This window comes from Opisthocomus hoazin, chromosome 1, assembly GCF_030867145.1.
Source record: "Opisthocomus hoazin isolate bOpiHoa1 chromosome 1, bOpiHoa1.hap1, whole genome shotgun sequence".
NCBI lineage: Eukaryota > Metazoa > Chordata > Aves > Opisthocomiformes > Opisthocomidae > Opisthocomus > Opisthocomus hoazin.
In genome coordinates, this window is record NC_134414.1 from 49,377,423 (window position 1) to 49,389,780 (window position 12,358).

Genomic DNA, 12,358 nt, shown 5'->3' on the forward strand with positions numbered 1-12,358 from the left:
CGATGCGTGTGTTCAGAGCTGGGTTCCATTCTCGTCCATTCCTCTGAGCATTAAGAAGACGGGCGCACTGAGCTTTTTAAAAAGAAATTGATCTTAAAATCAGTAAAAGATTCAGTTTAACTTTCATTTACCGGTCCAGGTTGTAATCATCCAACTAAATCAGCTACCAATTTATTAAAAATTCAGTTGTTGTCTCGTAAACTCTGGCTTCTAAATGCTTTTCTCAAATTTCTCTGTTCTTTCCTTACAACCTAACTGTGATTTTTCTTGGATTTTTCTTTCTTAGTTAGCCTTTCCCACACGTCAGCTAATCCCTGCTTTTAAAAAATACCTAGGCTAGCATTAACAAAGTCAATGAACTCCTGGTTAATTACCAAGAAAACCTGCCTGCGTCTCACCTAGCTGTGCACAGCCACGAAAGTAAGAGCAGTGTTTTCGAGAGCAGGGAGCGATACCTCCCTGAAGCATCGCTGCGGCGTTACCCTGTTTTGATCCAACCGTTAGAAAAACGCCCAGGTTTTCTTGGGAGCGTTTCTGCTCGGAGGGGAGGCTGGCGATGAGCTGGGCAACCCTTCACGTGCCGCCGCTGCGAGAGAGCTGCCGGAGCTGGTTTTGCCAGGCGCAGGGTTGAGGCGAATGACCGTGGCGTGGCGTTGGGAGCCGCGAGCCTCCGTGCTCCGCTCAGCCCGCCTCGCTCGCGGCCCGTCTGGGCTTGGGCCAGTGGTGGGTTTCGGAGCTCGCTCTTCGCCTTTCGCGGCGAATCTTCGCTCATCCTGCGTTTTGTCTCGAGCCCGCAGGTGACGGCAGCGCTGGCTTTGGCGTTTCGCACGCCTTTTCACGGCGAAACCCTGCTGATTGCATGGTTTCAGCCTCCCAACGTTGCCTCATGCTTGTTTTAGATGTTTCTGCTGCTCAGCTACCTGGTTGCATAAACCAGCTTAATGGCTTCATATTAATCTTGAATGAAAGGCCATAATTAGGCCCATCTGCTTCAGCAGCATTTAACCTAATACAAACAGAGACAGGCACAGCAGACCCGTGCGCCAGAATACATTACAAAACCAAAGGCAGAGGAGCTTTTTTCACTGGCAAGCACTGCGTCCGCACCGCACCGCATTGGTACAGTAGTTCAACAGCATGGCTGATCTCAAACCCCGTGAGAAAAAACAGTGTCACCGTGGCCCCGCACGGTTCGTTTAAACGAACAGAGGTCACCCCCAAATTCAACTCTCCAATTATCCTTCAGCACCGGAATTATCATTCCACATGAAGAGGGAAACTCCAGTTGGCCAACTGGCTTTTCTGGTGGCCACGTGAACAGCTAGTCCTCCTCTTGACTGGGTACTGAGTTCCTTCCTGTGGTTTTTGATGTGAATTTAGGGCCCGGCCCTCCACCGAAGGGCGTCTGTGCCCACATGGGAACCTTGTGGCCTTCACTGCATGGGATCCTTGCATGGATCCTTCTTTCTATCTGGTCGGTATGGTGCCATGAGCCTCTGCCACGCTCTGCAGCCACAACCGTGGTTTTGCTGTTGGCCTTCAGGAAAGAGAGTCTGGCTCAACGACTGACTATTATCCAGAAGAATGTGGTGTATTACTCATGTGCTGAACAATGCATCCTGGCGCTCCGAGGGTGTTGGGACGGAGGGAATTTGCTGGCCACCGCAGGTAGCAGGAGCAGCCCGATGGGTATGCTTTTAATAAAGCGACTCACATGCTTTGCTTACGTTCGCTTACTCCTCTTCTCCTCCGCCACTAACCATTAGGTTGTTGCTGTCGTCCGCTGTGTTTCTAGCAGCCTCGCCAACGCTGCTGGCCTGGGATCTGGGGTTTGGGCTGGCAGAGGCCACTGGAGAAGCCCGTGGCAGACCAGGCAGGGTCCGGTCTCTCTACGGCAAACAAAGGCCCATCTGTGGCAAACGAAGGCTGCCACGGTTCCTGAGATTTCTTTGATGAAGTTACCCTGCTTTTTAAAAACAGTTACTGTTTATATATAAACAAGTATGCAAATGTATATTGGCGCGTGTGTGCGCGCTTGCGCACGTTCCTTTATGTACTCAGTTCGGTTCTGAATCCTGGCAAATGCTTGCTTTCGACGACGTGTCATGGCAGCGAGCTCCACAGGTTAGCTGAGGAGCGAACGGCGGAGGAGAAAATGGGCGTTCCTGTGTTTCTGCACCAGATTTCCAAACAGCTGGGGAAATTTAAAGGTCTCTTTTCACCACTGTGCGTACTGTACTAAGGAAAAAATGCAACAACGAATTTCTGTTTCCGAGGAGGTTATTTCGTTATCTTGAAGTCTTCTGTGGGACTTCGTTATCTTGAAGTCTTCTGTGGGACTTCTTCTTCTTCCGTGGGGAGAGGGAAAGGCAGTTGTGCTGCAGAAACAAAGCAGATTCGCACTGAAGATCTTCACCTAGGCAAGCTAAAGCAGTGGATTATTTCTGCAGCAGAACCTGTGCAGGTGGCAGCAGACAGCGTCCTGAAATGAGGGCTCAGGTGCAGCTTTGTCGAAGCGAGATTTCTCCTCCCTTAGCTCCGCTTTTCCTGCCCGGCCGCTGCCTGGCCTCATGGCTGCTGCCCATCAGTCTTGGGCTTAATTTGTATTTCCCATTGCTCCCACTTCTCCAGCAATGGCTGGGGCTCCTTCCCACCCCACCCCAGCGGCTGGCTGCCGGTGCCGGGCTCAGGCCGGTGCTGCCCCTGCCCCTGCCCTTGCTCCTGCTCCGCTCCCAGCCAGGGCGTGCGTCTCGCCTAACGCGGGCTGTAATTCGTGGCACAAGGAGCGACGGCGCAGCTTGTTTGCTTTCTGCCACTCTCCCTGTGCTGCGTTGTATAACCAGGGCAAACTTCCATTTTTATTCTTTATGTACAGTGCTTGTGTCAACATATAGGACACGCTATCACTACGTGCAGAACGACTTTTGCACCCGCTGTGATCCTTTTTCTGCGCGGGGCTCAGGAAGCTGATTAGAGCCTTCCCCTTCCCATGGGACCGAGCAAAGGCATGTGATGCCGAGGGGGATTCTCGTACTTCTGAGGCAGCGACTCAGAAGCGTTCAGCTTTTCAGCCTGGAGTCACGGGGTTTCCAGCCTTGCTTTCTGTGCTGACCTCCCTCTTTTCCTGGCTCACTCTTTTTTTACTTTAGTAGAGTCCGTTCAATGGCTCTGGCTAGAGGAAGCCTTAGGAAAATGTGGTTTGCCTCTTTCTCAAGAATGGAGGACTCACACTGGCTGATTTGCCATCTTCTCTGCCTGGGAAATCAAAGTTTGAAGTCTCTTCTAAATATTATCCCCGAAGGCCATTTCTCTTCCCAGCCTCAGTTGTTGTTTTTGTTTATACTTGTTTTGTTTAGCTGGCTATTGTTATTGTGGTTTGTCATTATTTCCAACCCATTGGGGTGGATCACTAGACCAAGAAAAGGATGTAGGCACCCTCAGAGGGACCGGAGTCGCAGTCTCCCAGGTCAGTGCCCGCGCTGCAAGGTTGCGGATTCACGGCTCTCTTTTTCCAGTCCCACGAATCCAGCACGCTCTGCTGCTCGCTGGCCTGACCTTGAGGGAGATGAAGGCGAACGCGCTGAGCCCTCTCTGCGCCTCTCAATAGCCCATGGCCTGGTGAGTCTCCTGGGAAGTCAAGGACGTTGGCTTTCAGCCTGCTCAGGCCCAGGAGGAGCGGGTACCGCACCTCCTGGCCACCGGAGGATTGTCCTGCTTCGTAGGTTAGTCTATCAAAGAGGGGCACCATTGCCAAACTCCTTCAAGGCAGTGGCTTTGCAAAGAAAATCAGCGGCAGCTTGTGAGAAGCCTCGTCCTGTACACGTGCAGAAAGAGACCCAGAAGAGTGCCTTTGACATTCCGACTCCCCGGAGGATTTAGGCAGGGCAATACATTGTTTCTGGATCCTGACCAGGGATGAACATGACCTGAGTCCCTAACGGCACAAAGCCTGAACCTCTGCCACATACCTGCACAAGCACAACTCTAAGACCATAAGGAATTCTAAACTCATAAATTTATTGGCATACAGAGCTTAACCTTTAGGGTTAAACTTTAGCAGAATGAAGGTTTTTCTGGATGACGTGCTTGCATTACACCCCACCTTTTGTACTGAATCCCTTTTAGGGGGATCAGACCTGATGTTTTGCTTCAGTGAGAAGAAGTGATGTGCAGCTTCAGTAACTTCCATGACTGGAGAAGGCTTGAGAGATGTGTTTCTGCGAGCTGCCTTGGCACCAGAGCCGTGCTTGTGGTTTGGGTCAGTAGGAGCAACCTGCTCCCTTGGTAGTGGTGGTGCAGAGCTGGCACCAGATGAGCACCGGCACCAGCTTGTAGGTGACTCTGGGTGCCTTGTGTGCTTTGGGCTGGACTGGAAACCTCCATGGCTGATTGAAATTATATAGTGAAATAGTATTTAATTTGAAAAGCTGGTGTGTTTAGGGGTGACAGAAAAGAAGGCCTGAAGTCAGAGTGTGTTGGTCTCGGGGAGTTTTCACAACACATTTCTGGATTCCAGTCTTTTAATCTGCAGTCTCTTCTGGGGCCAGGTCCAGATCTGATTCTTAAGAAGAGGTTTGTTTTGCAGTTTTGTTCAAATACAGTGATATCCCAAGAGCAAAATTTGTGAGATTTCTACGACGGAAGATTGCAGAGTTCTTGCAAAATTAACACCATTTGCTCTGAGCTGACTAGCGGTAAGAACCTTATGTGGTCCAAACCTTTCCCCTCAGCTCACCTCTGATGAATCCCTTAAATCAACACTCAAATTCGCAAAGTGCTGGTAAGAAAAAGCAATAGTAATATGTTCAGATATGCTTGAAGTTGAAATTGGTTTGGCTTGTTTTTTTGTTCCCAGCGTTCCCAGCTAAATAATGAAATAGCAGCAGTTTTCTTATACAAATATTTGTCCGCTATTACTAAATTTACCTGTGGCTTCCCCTCCACCCCAAAAATTAATAAATCGCTGTTTTCCTAACACTACATTTGGTTTTTCTCCTGTGCTGTTATCAGGCTAGAACTAAAGAATCATTCCTCCTTTGAAGAAGCTCAGACAAATGGGTAAGCCAGGCTAAATGTCCCCAGGGGAAAACTTACTTCATTTCTGAAACATTAACAACAGCAATCAAATGAAATGTGAGTATTTTCAGAGTACATACTGTGCCTTAGGACATTTAAGCTAATTTCTTGAATAAAGAAACTTTTCAGTAACCTTAAAGAAGCATACCCTGAAAAGATGGTTCTGAATACCAGTTATTTCTGACATGTACCATCTGCAGAAAAATTAGGCTCAGGGGACCCACGTGTTCCTCTTGTATCATCTTTGTGAGATTATTTTGTGTATTCACGTTATTTAGCTGGCATATAGAGGCTGGTGGATGTTCCCTCGTTTGCTTGTGGCTGGCGTTGCTGGGTTTTGTGGTGGTCCCTGAGAGGGGCCTCCTGCTCCTTCTTCTCAGTGTTAGCTCTCTCTTCGTCCCCGCATCGGGGAACAGGGTGTTGGCTGAGGTCTGGTGCCTGAAAGGAGGGTGACCATCCGACCAGGCTTCAACGTCCTTCCCAGCAAGCATTGTTTTCATGCAAATACCACCAGCCACCACTGCCGTAAGGTGTGTGGGTCAGTGCACCCTCCCACCCCTGGAGAAACATCTGCAGCTGGCACCTTTGCTAATAAAATCGAAGAAGACTGAACTGTACTCTTCTTGCACAACTGTGGTTTGGGATGGTTTGGCCCATGCCTGGGCAGACACCTGATTGAATAATTTTCCAGCACTCCGAGTAAGTGCAGAAAGTTCCCATCTACTCCCTCTCAGACTTTTAGTTCTTAATGCCACTGGGGAATTAGAAAAATGGACAAATGGGGTTCCACACCCCCCCCCCCCCCCCCCCGAGCGTCTCATCCTTGTCATTTAAGTATAAACACCTGAAAAAAAACACCCTTGGCAATTAACGGAAACAAATCAATCTTACAGCCGAGGCAATGCATAAAATCAGTCTGCAAGCAAATATATATGTTTATGCCGGGAAGTCAGATAAGCAGCTTACTCCTCGCAACAGCGTAGTTGTACAAGCAGTGAGCTCGAGCAGCCGCGGCTGTGTGTGTTCAAGCAAATTAAGCGCGGTCGGGACCGTTCCCAGGCGCTGAGGGTGACAGAGATGGAAATGGCCGTGTCCGTACTCCTGGCCTCCCCTCCGTGCCCCGCACACAGACCGCCTGCTGAGTGCGACCCCGGCCAGTGCCAGCCGTTCGCCCACGCTTGGGAATCGCTTGGGAAAGTTGGCCCCGGCTCCGCTACGCCAGGCGCTGCGCTAACAGTTGAACGGCACAGGCAGTTGCCTTCCAGTGCCTGGGAAGGTTCCCCAGCACTGTTTCGTTTACCAAGATGGACATTAGCTTTGGGGTTCAAGTTTCAGCAGATTTAGCTCGGCTTCCCCCCGACTTTAAAAGAAGGGAAACAAACAAATGGAAAAAATGGCATTCAGAGGAGCAGTTCTGCTGCATGTGGTCCTTCTCAGAGCCTGAGGAATATGCAGATACACAGGCTCTATTGATTTGCTCCAAATTACTCCATGGTGACAACAGAATAAAGACAAAAAGCAGAAATGACCCAGAAAATTGCCTTACTGTTAAGAAAAGGGAAAAGACATTTTATTTTATTTACTTTTATTGAATTTTGTTTTATTTTATATTAGTGAGGGCCAGAGCCTGAGGAAGAAGTCTAGTTGGGGGGCTCAGCTGGGAGGCTCCTCAGGGAGCTACGTAGAAAACAGGGGAGAAAATGTTTGGAAACATTCTTCTTTTTGAAAAAAAAGAGAAGGACAGAAAAGAAGAGGTCTAATCCCTTTGAAGCTTGCAGTTTTATGAGAGCTTTGTCCTTGGGAACTGTGCACCAGAGATGACTAGAGCCGCTTCAGGCTTTGCAAAATTACTACAAACATAAGGTGAGTGGCTTTATCATAAAATTGGAGTGGCCATTAAAACTTCAAAGGGGACGTATGACCTGAATTTTACCTGTCACAATCTGGAGTATTTATTATAGGAAGATTTGATTCCTTTCTTTAGTTAACAACCTGGTACTCACGTGAGGTCATGGGCCAGATTATAGTTTTCATTGGTGGTATGACAGATTAGATGTTAATATTTTATTGCTCCTGACCTTGGGAATCCATAAACCATTGGACAGGAGAGAGCTGAAAAACCCCAACCTGGCTGCTGTAGGAATGAGAGCGTATTTCTAATACCCGAATGTGGCCGTAGTGGTACCTTTACACTGACTAGCACGCAACCAAGCTGGCTTTGACAGGACACATCCCTCAGAGGATGCTGGGGATTGTAGAGCTTTAGGAGCCCTGTCAAACAGCGCCATTGCCCATTTATTGGCAAACCTTGAAATAAGAACATCCCAAAAGAGCGGCAGACTAAGCAGTCAAAATGGTAGAGAAAGACACTATGATAAAGCCATCTTTTCCCAACAGCATCCATGTTTTTTCCCCAACCTTTATCCTTCCTCCTAAATCTGCTGGTTGACTCTGCTTGAGCCAGAGCAGTTCAACACCTCGTCATCTCATGGGCACAAGCATCCCCTTCACTTCATTCCTGCTGGGGCTGCCAAATCGGTCACCCCTTCTACTGCCTTGGTGCCCTCTCATTTTCAACCTTCTCCTTTCCCTCCCTCTTCCCCAAAAGACAGATCTGCCTGTGGCTTCCCGCCTTCCTTTCCAGTCTTTTCGGCTATTCCTCTGCCTGTCTGCCGGCTTCCAACAAGTTCTTCTAACGGCCCTTTTAAATGAGCCCTTTTAAATGAGCCCTTTTAAATTGGCACACAGACCTTTGGCATCCCAGGCTGCTTGCACTGGATATTACCAGGCCTCTGTGTGAATATGCTTACCTGCAGCTGTATTTGTAAATGATCGGAATCATTTTACTAATATTTGCATCAAACTGAGATGCCTATTGTTATCAGAGAACATAGCAACAGCATTTTAACGGTACTGCAGCTGGATCCTCTGTAAAACTGTTAATCTGCATGTTCCAAAGTTAGTGAAGTAGCTTCTGCAATATCCTAGCTGAGGAAATAAAAGCATGAAGAGCTACCTTGATTGAAAGACATCATATGGCTGTGGCCCAGTTGAGAGCAGAACCTGCAGGTCTGGACTCTAAGGCAAATACTAACCCTTGTAATTATCTGTAAAAAATTCCCTAGATCTAGATTAAGATTTAAAATTGGGGTTTCAGTGGACTTTAGGTGCCTAATCCTGGACAATGGTCAGATGGCCAGCTTGCTAGTACTGCCCTACTTCTAAGGGTACCTCAAAGATCAGCCTAAAACCAGTGGTCCTTTTGCTTTTTAGGAATAACGATGGTGGTAGCCAGCTTTTGCATGAAAGTCTTGTGGGAGGACTACTTCCCCAAGGACTCACAGGTCCACGAGACATTTTACGTTAGCCCTCTGTTGCAGTTGCCACCAGCATGGCATCTCTGGTAGCCTTGCCCAGGGAGACAAGGAAGGCTGGAAGAAGGGAAAACTGGATTTGTGACAGCTAACTAATTCAGAAGCCAATGACTGTTACGGTGCATAGAAGTAAAGTAGACATCCAAAAATCTTGATGTTATGATTTTAAATGCAAAATTAAATTGTCTACAGACCTGTGTTTGACAGGACTGGCTCAGACCTTGCAGGTAAGGTTGCAATTTTTGAAATAAAAAAACCCCAAACCAAAAAACAAGTTACCAATCTAGAGGTGCAAGCCTGTTTCCCTAGCTGAAAGCTAGACTCTCTCGGAGCCATCCACCCTTCAGCGCTGAAGTGACCAAGAACTGCAGGTCTTCTGGGCCTTCGACCATGGTATCTTTATCTAGTCCTGATCGATCTCTCTTCACCTTTGCAGCAACCTAAAAACTTGTCAGCTCATCTCCCTTGCTCTGAATCACCCTCTCTCCCTCAATCTCCCCCGTTACCTCCCAGTCCTAGCATCAGATTATCCTGATCGTTCATGGCCTGCCTTTTCCTCCTTCCTTTCTCCTCACAGTTGGAGCTGTGGTCACAGCAGCCTTAGACACAGTCTGGCTGATGGCATGGTGGGATATCCATCCTAACCGAGGTCATCTCACCACTGTGCTACCAGGAAGAGCAGTTGCTCTTCAAGACAGCAAGAGAGAGACTCAGCCTCTTCTTCCTCACACCATCAAGCCCATTGCATTCCATCTGCTCTCTCCTACCACACTGATACCCCAGTCCCCTCACGTAAGGAAAACCCAGGATTAAATTGTTCCACCAGCAGCTAACAAGCCACAGCAAAACTGGCTTGGCTGGTTGGAGACCAGCCAAGCAGCAATACAGTGGATCATGTGTCATGGGTACTTACAGAAATGAAATGTCACAGCACTCAAATAGAGAAGGAAGACTTGGTCTCAGGCCATGAGGTGTAAAAAAGCTTTATTGGAATCTTTGCTAGCTGAAACTGATCATAAAGTACTTATTGCCACTGCTAAAAGGGGCCTGGCAAGCATCTTGCTGGGAAACAATTTTTTTTTTTCCAGTTACAAATATAAGAATTGCAAACTGGATGCTAGTCTGAGTGAGACTTGCGAAGCAGATGGACTCTGCAGAGCATGTGGGAAAAAATGCAGTAGAATAAAGTCCAGAGGTAGGCTATTTACATTGCAATTTTATTGAAAGGCCTGTCTGAGACAAAATATGTTGTGTGACTGCTGTATATAAGGATGTGATCCCACAGAAAGGAGCCAAGGCTTTCAGCATAATGTTTCTGGGAAAGTCTATTTCCAGTTTCTATTATCAGTGTTAAAAGAAGCTCTTAGGCCTAGTAGGATTTTGGTTTAAGTGGTCAGGAGAATGACCCTTGAAGTGTTACAGTAAAGATAAGTGTTCTAAAGAATAATGGGAGCAGCAGGAAAGCAATCTAAGAAAGGTGCAGGAGGCTGGCTCTAGATAAACAGAGAAATCTGTAAAGGCTTGACCTGCGTTTTTGATAAGTAACAAAGAAGTGAGAGAATCTGTATTCAGTATTTCAGGTTAGGACTAGAAATAAAACAGGCTCCCTGACTCAAATAATCGTAATTAAAATGGGTGCGAAAGCATACATTAATTTAGCAAGAAAGTTCCATTTGTGAGTACCACAGCCAGGCAGATCATCACACATTAAGTGTCTTTTCACTGGATGGGGTGCATTGCAATGTCTGACTGAGTGTCACGAGTCGGGCAAGGACTAAGCAACAGGATTAAACGGGCAGTGAATAATGTCAGAAGTAGGCACCAGTTGCATCCAGCCTCTCGCCTGATGCCCGATTCCCTGCATGGCCGGTCTCAGCCCTCTGCCAGGACTTGCTGCAACCCAACCTGGTCACACTGCTCCAGCATCTCGGCCTCGTCAGGCATTCTGCCCCGATGCCTGTCCCATGGTTTTCCATGCTGCTACACCATGCCCACTCTGCCCCCACGCTCCCACCAGGCCTGCTTCCCATTCCCAAGGTTTTGTTTGAAGAGTCCTCCAGCTCCAACACTTCATCTCATTGTCTTTTCGTACCCTCCCCGGTCTTGCGTCATGCCCAAGCTGCTCGTACCCATTAACAAACCATGGTCACGCAGTCATTGTCTTCCTCTTTCTCAGGCTCCTTATCTAGTCTTCCTGTCTGCGTTTACACCGTTGGACCCAAGACTGCTTCCCAGTTCCCGTGTCTGAGTGCATGCTTAGTTATACCCCAGCTCCATGCTGGGTTGGAAACCCACATGAGTGTGCTGGATGGGAGCTGCAGCGTGTCCCAACAGGTGTGATAATTCAGATGACCAGGAAATGAGGGCCCAAAGATATGCTGCAGAGCAAGTAAGTACGGATGCAGCCGCTGTTTCTCAGCTAGCTGACTCTCTAGTCCCAGGTCCCAGTCCAGTTTTCCAGACTTGGTCATCGCTTCCCGTCTCCACACCCAGCAAGCATAGGTTTCTGCTCCCTGCTTTGGGATCATCTCACAAAACTTCTCCTCCCACTGGATCTTATTCTGACCCTCTGATCTGACTTTTACCTTCTCACCCTTCAAACCACATCTTCCTCTTCTCACTGCTTTGGTTCCAGCAGCGATCTTCCAGAGGATGCAGGAGAGACAAGTTTCTTGCTCTTCGTTCATGTACATGATCCCTTTCCACTTCTAGCCATTGCCACCACCCACTAAGTCGTGAAGAAGGTCTGCTTTCCTTTAGCTCAGTTGCTTTGTGGGGACACTCAGTGCTTCGGTCTACAGGGGCCGCGCTTCCACCTCTGTTCTGGGAAGGATCCTATAGCCTGGTCACTAAAGGTCTGATGCCAAATGCCTTGGACATTGTGTTCACCAGGGTGTGAGCAAAGAACTTGGTTTTACATATGCAGTGAGACCAGAGTCCTGCACAGGTGATACAGAAGCAGACACCTGCTCAGACTTGCATGCTGTGCCTGGGACCATGTTTGTGCAGCACAGTCGTGTGTAGGAACTTGTGAGCAACTCAAGTGTGTTCAGGGACACTGCAGGATTTTAGCCTGATCAGGCTAAAACACCTGCTCAGACAAGTCTCTGAGCAGGTGCAGATGTCAAATTTTCAAGTATTTCAATTTTCTGGATTTGGGTAGATTTTCATAGGGCCAGGGAAAGGCACTGAACTAGGTTTGCCATCATTGCTGGACTTCTGAGGAGTGGCTAGAAAACATAGAAACTGAGGGTTGTTTAACAGAAAAGCTCAAGAATAGCTTCATGTGCCAAAATGCCCCAAAATGGTTTCAGAAATAGCAGGGGAAGGAGAAGAAAACCCTGCAGGAGACAGATAGACACCTGTAGAATTTCAGGCCATATTGTTACATTTTTTGAGATTACAAGCAATCCTAGCTCAGCTGGGAAATGCCTGCATTTGTGCTCTCAAGGGCTCTAAATGTGTGAGAGAAGAAGACAAAAGGCAAAGAACAGGGTGGGTAAAGCAGCGCCCAGAGATTTCGAAAGGGCAGTGCTTTGTGGGACTGGTACCGTTCTGTGCTCTGACCTTTTGCTGTTGCCGGGACAGACCCAAGCACCAGCTGTCTTCAGTCACCAGCCTGACACTGTGTCCTCCTGGAGGAAGCTGGAGAAGGCAACCCGTGTGCCCTCACCACCAGGCTTATTTCTGAGCTGCCCTCTGGACCCGTGGCTGCACCACGGCTGCTGTGAAGCGGAGAACCACCACTGTGTATGCTATTACTAGCTGGGTTCGGGCTGCGCTCAGAGACACGACTGCCTTGCTCTGCCCGAGCAGCCGGGACCCGGTGTGCACCCATGTTTTACCTCTTTCTCGACTCAGGACATGGCTGGAGCGTGCTACCCAAACCCAGGAGCTCAGAGGGGCTC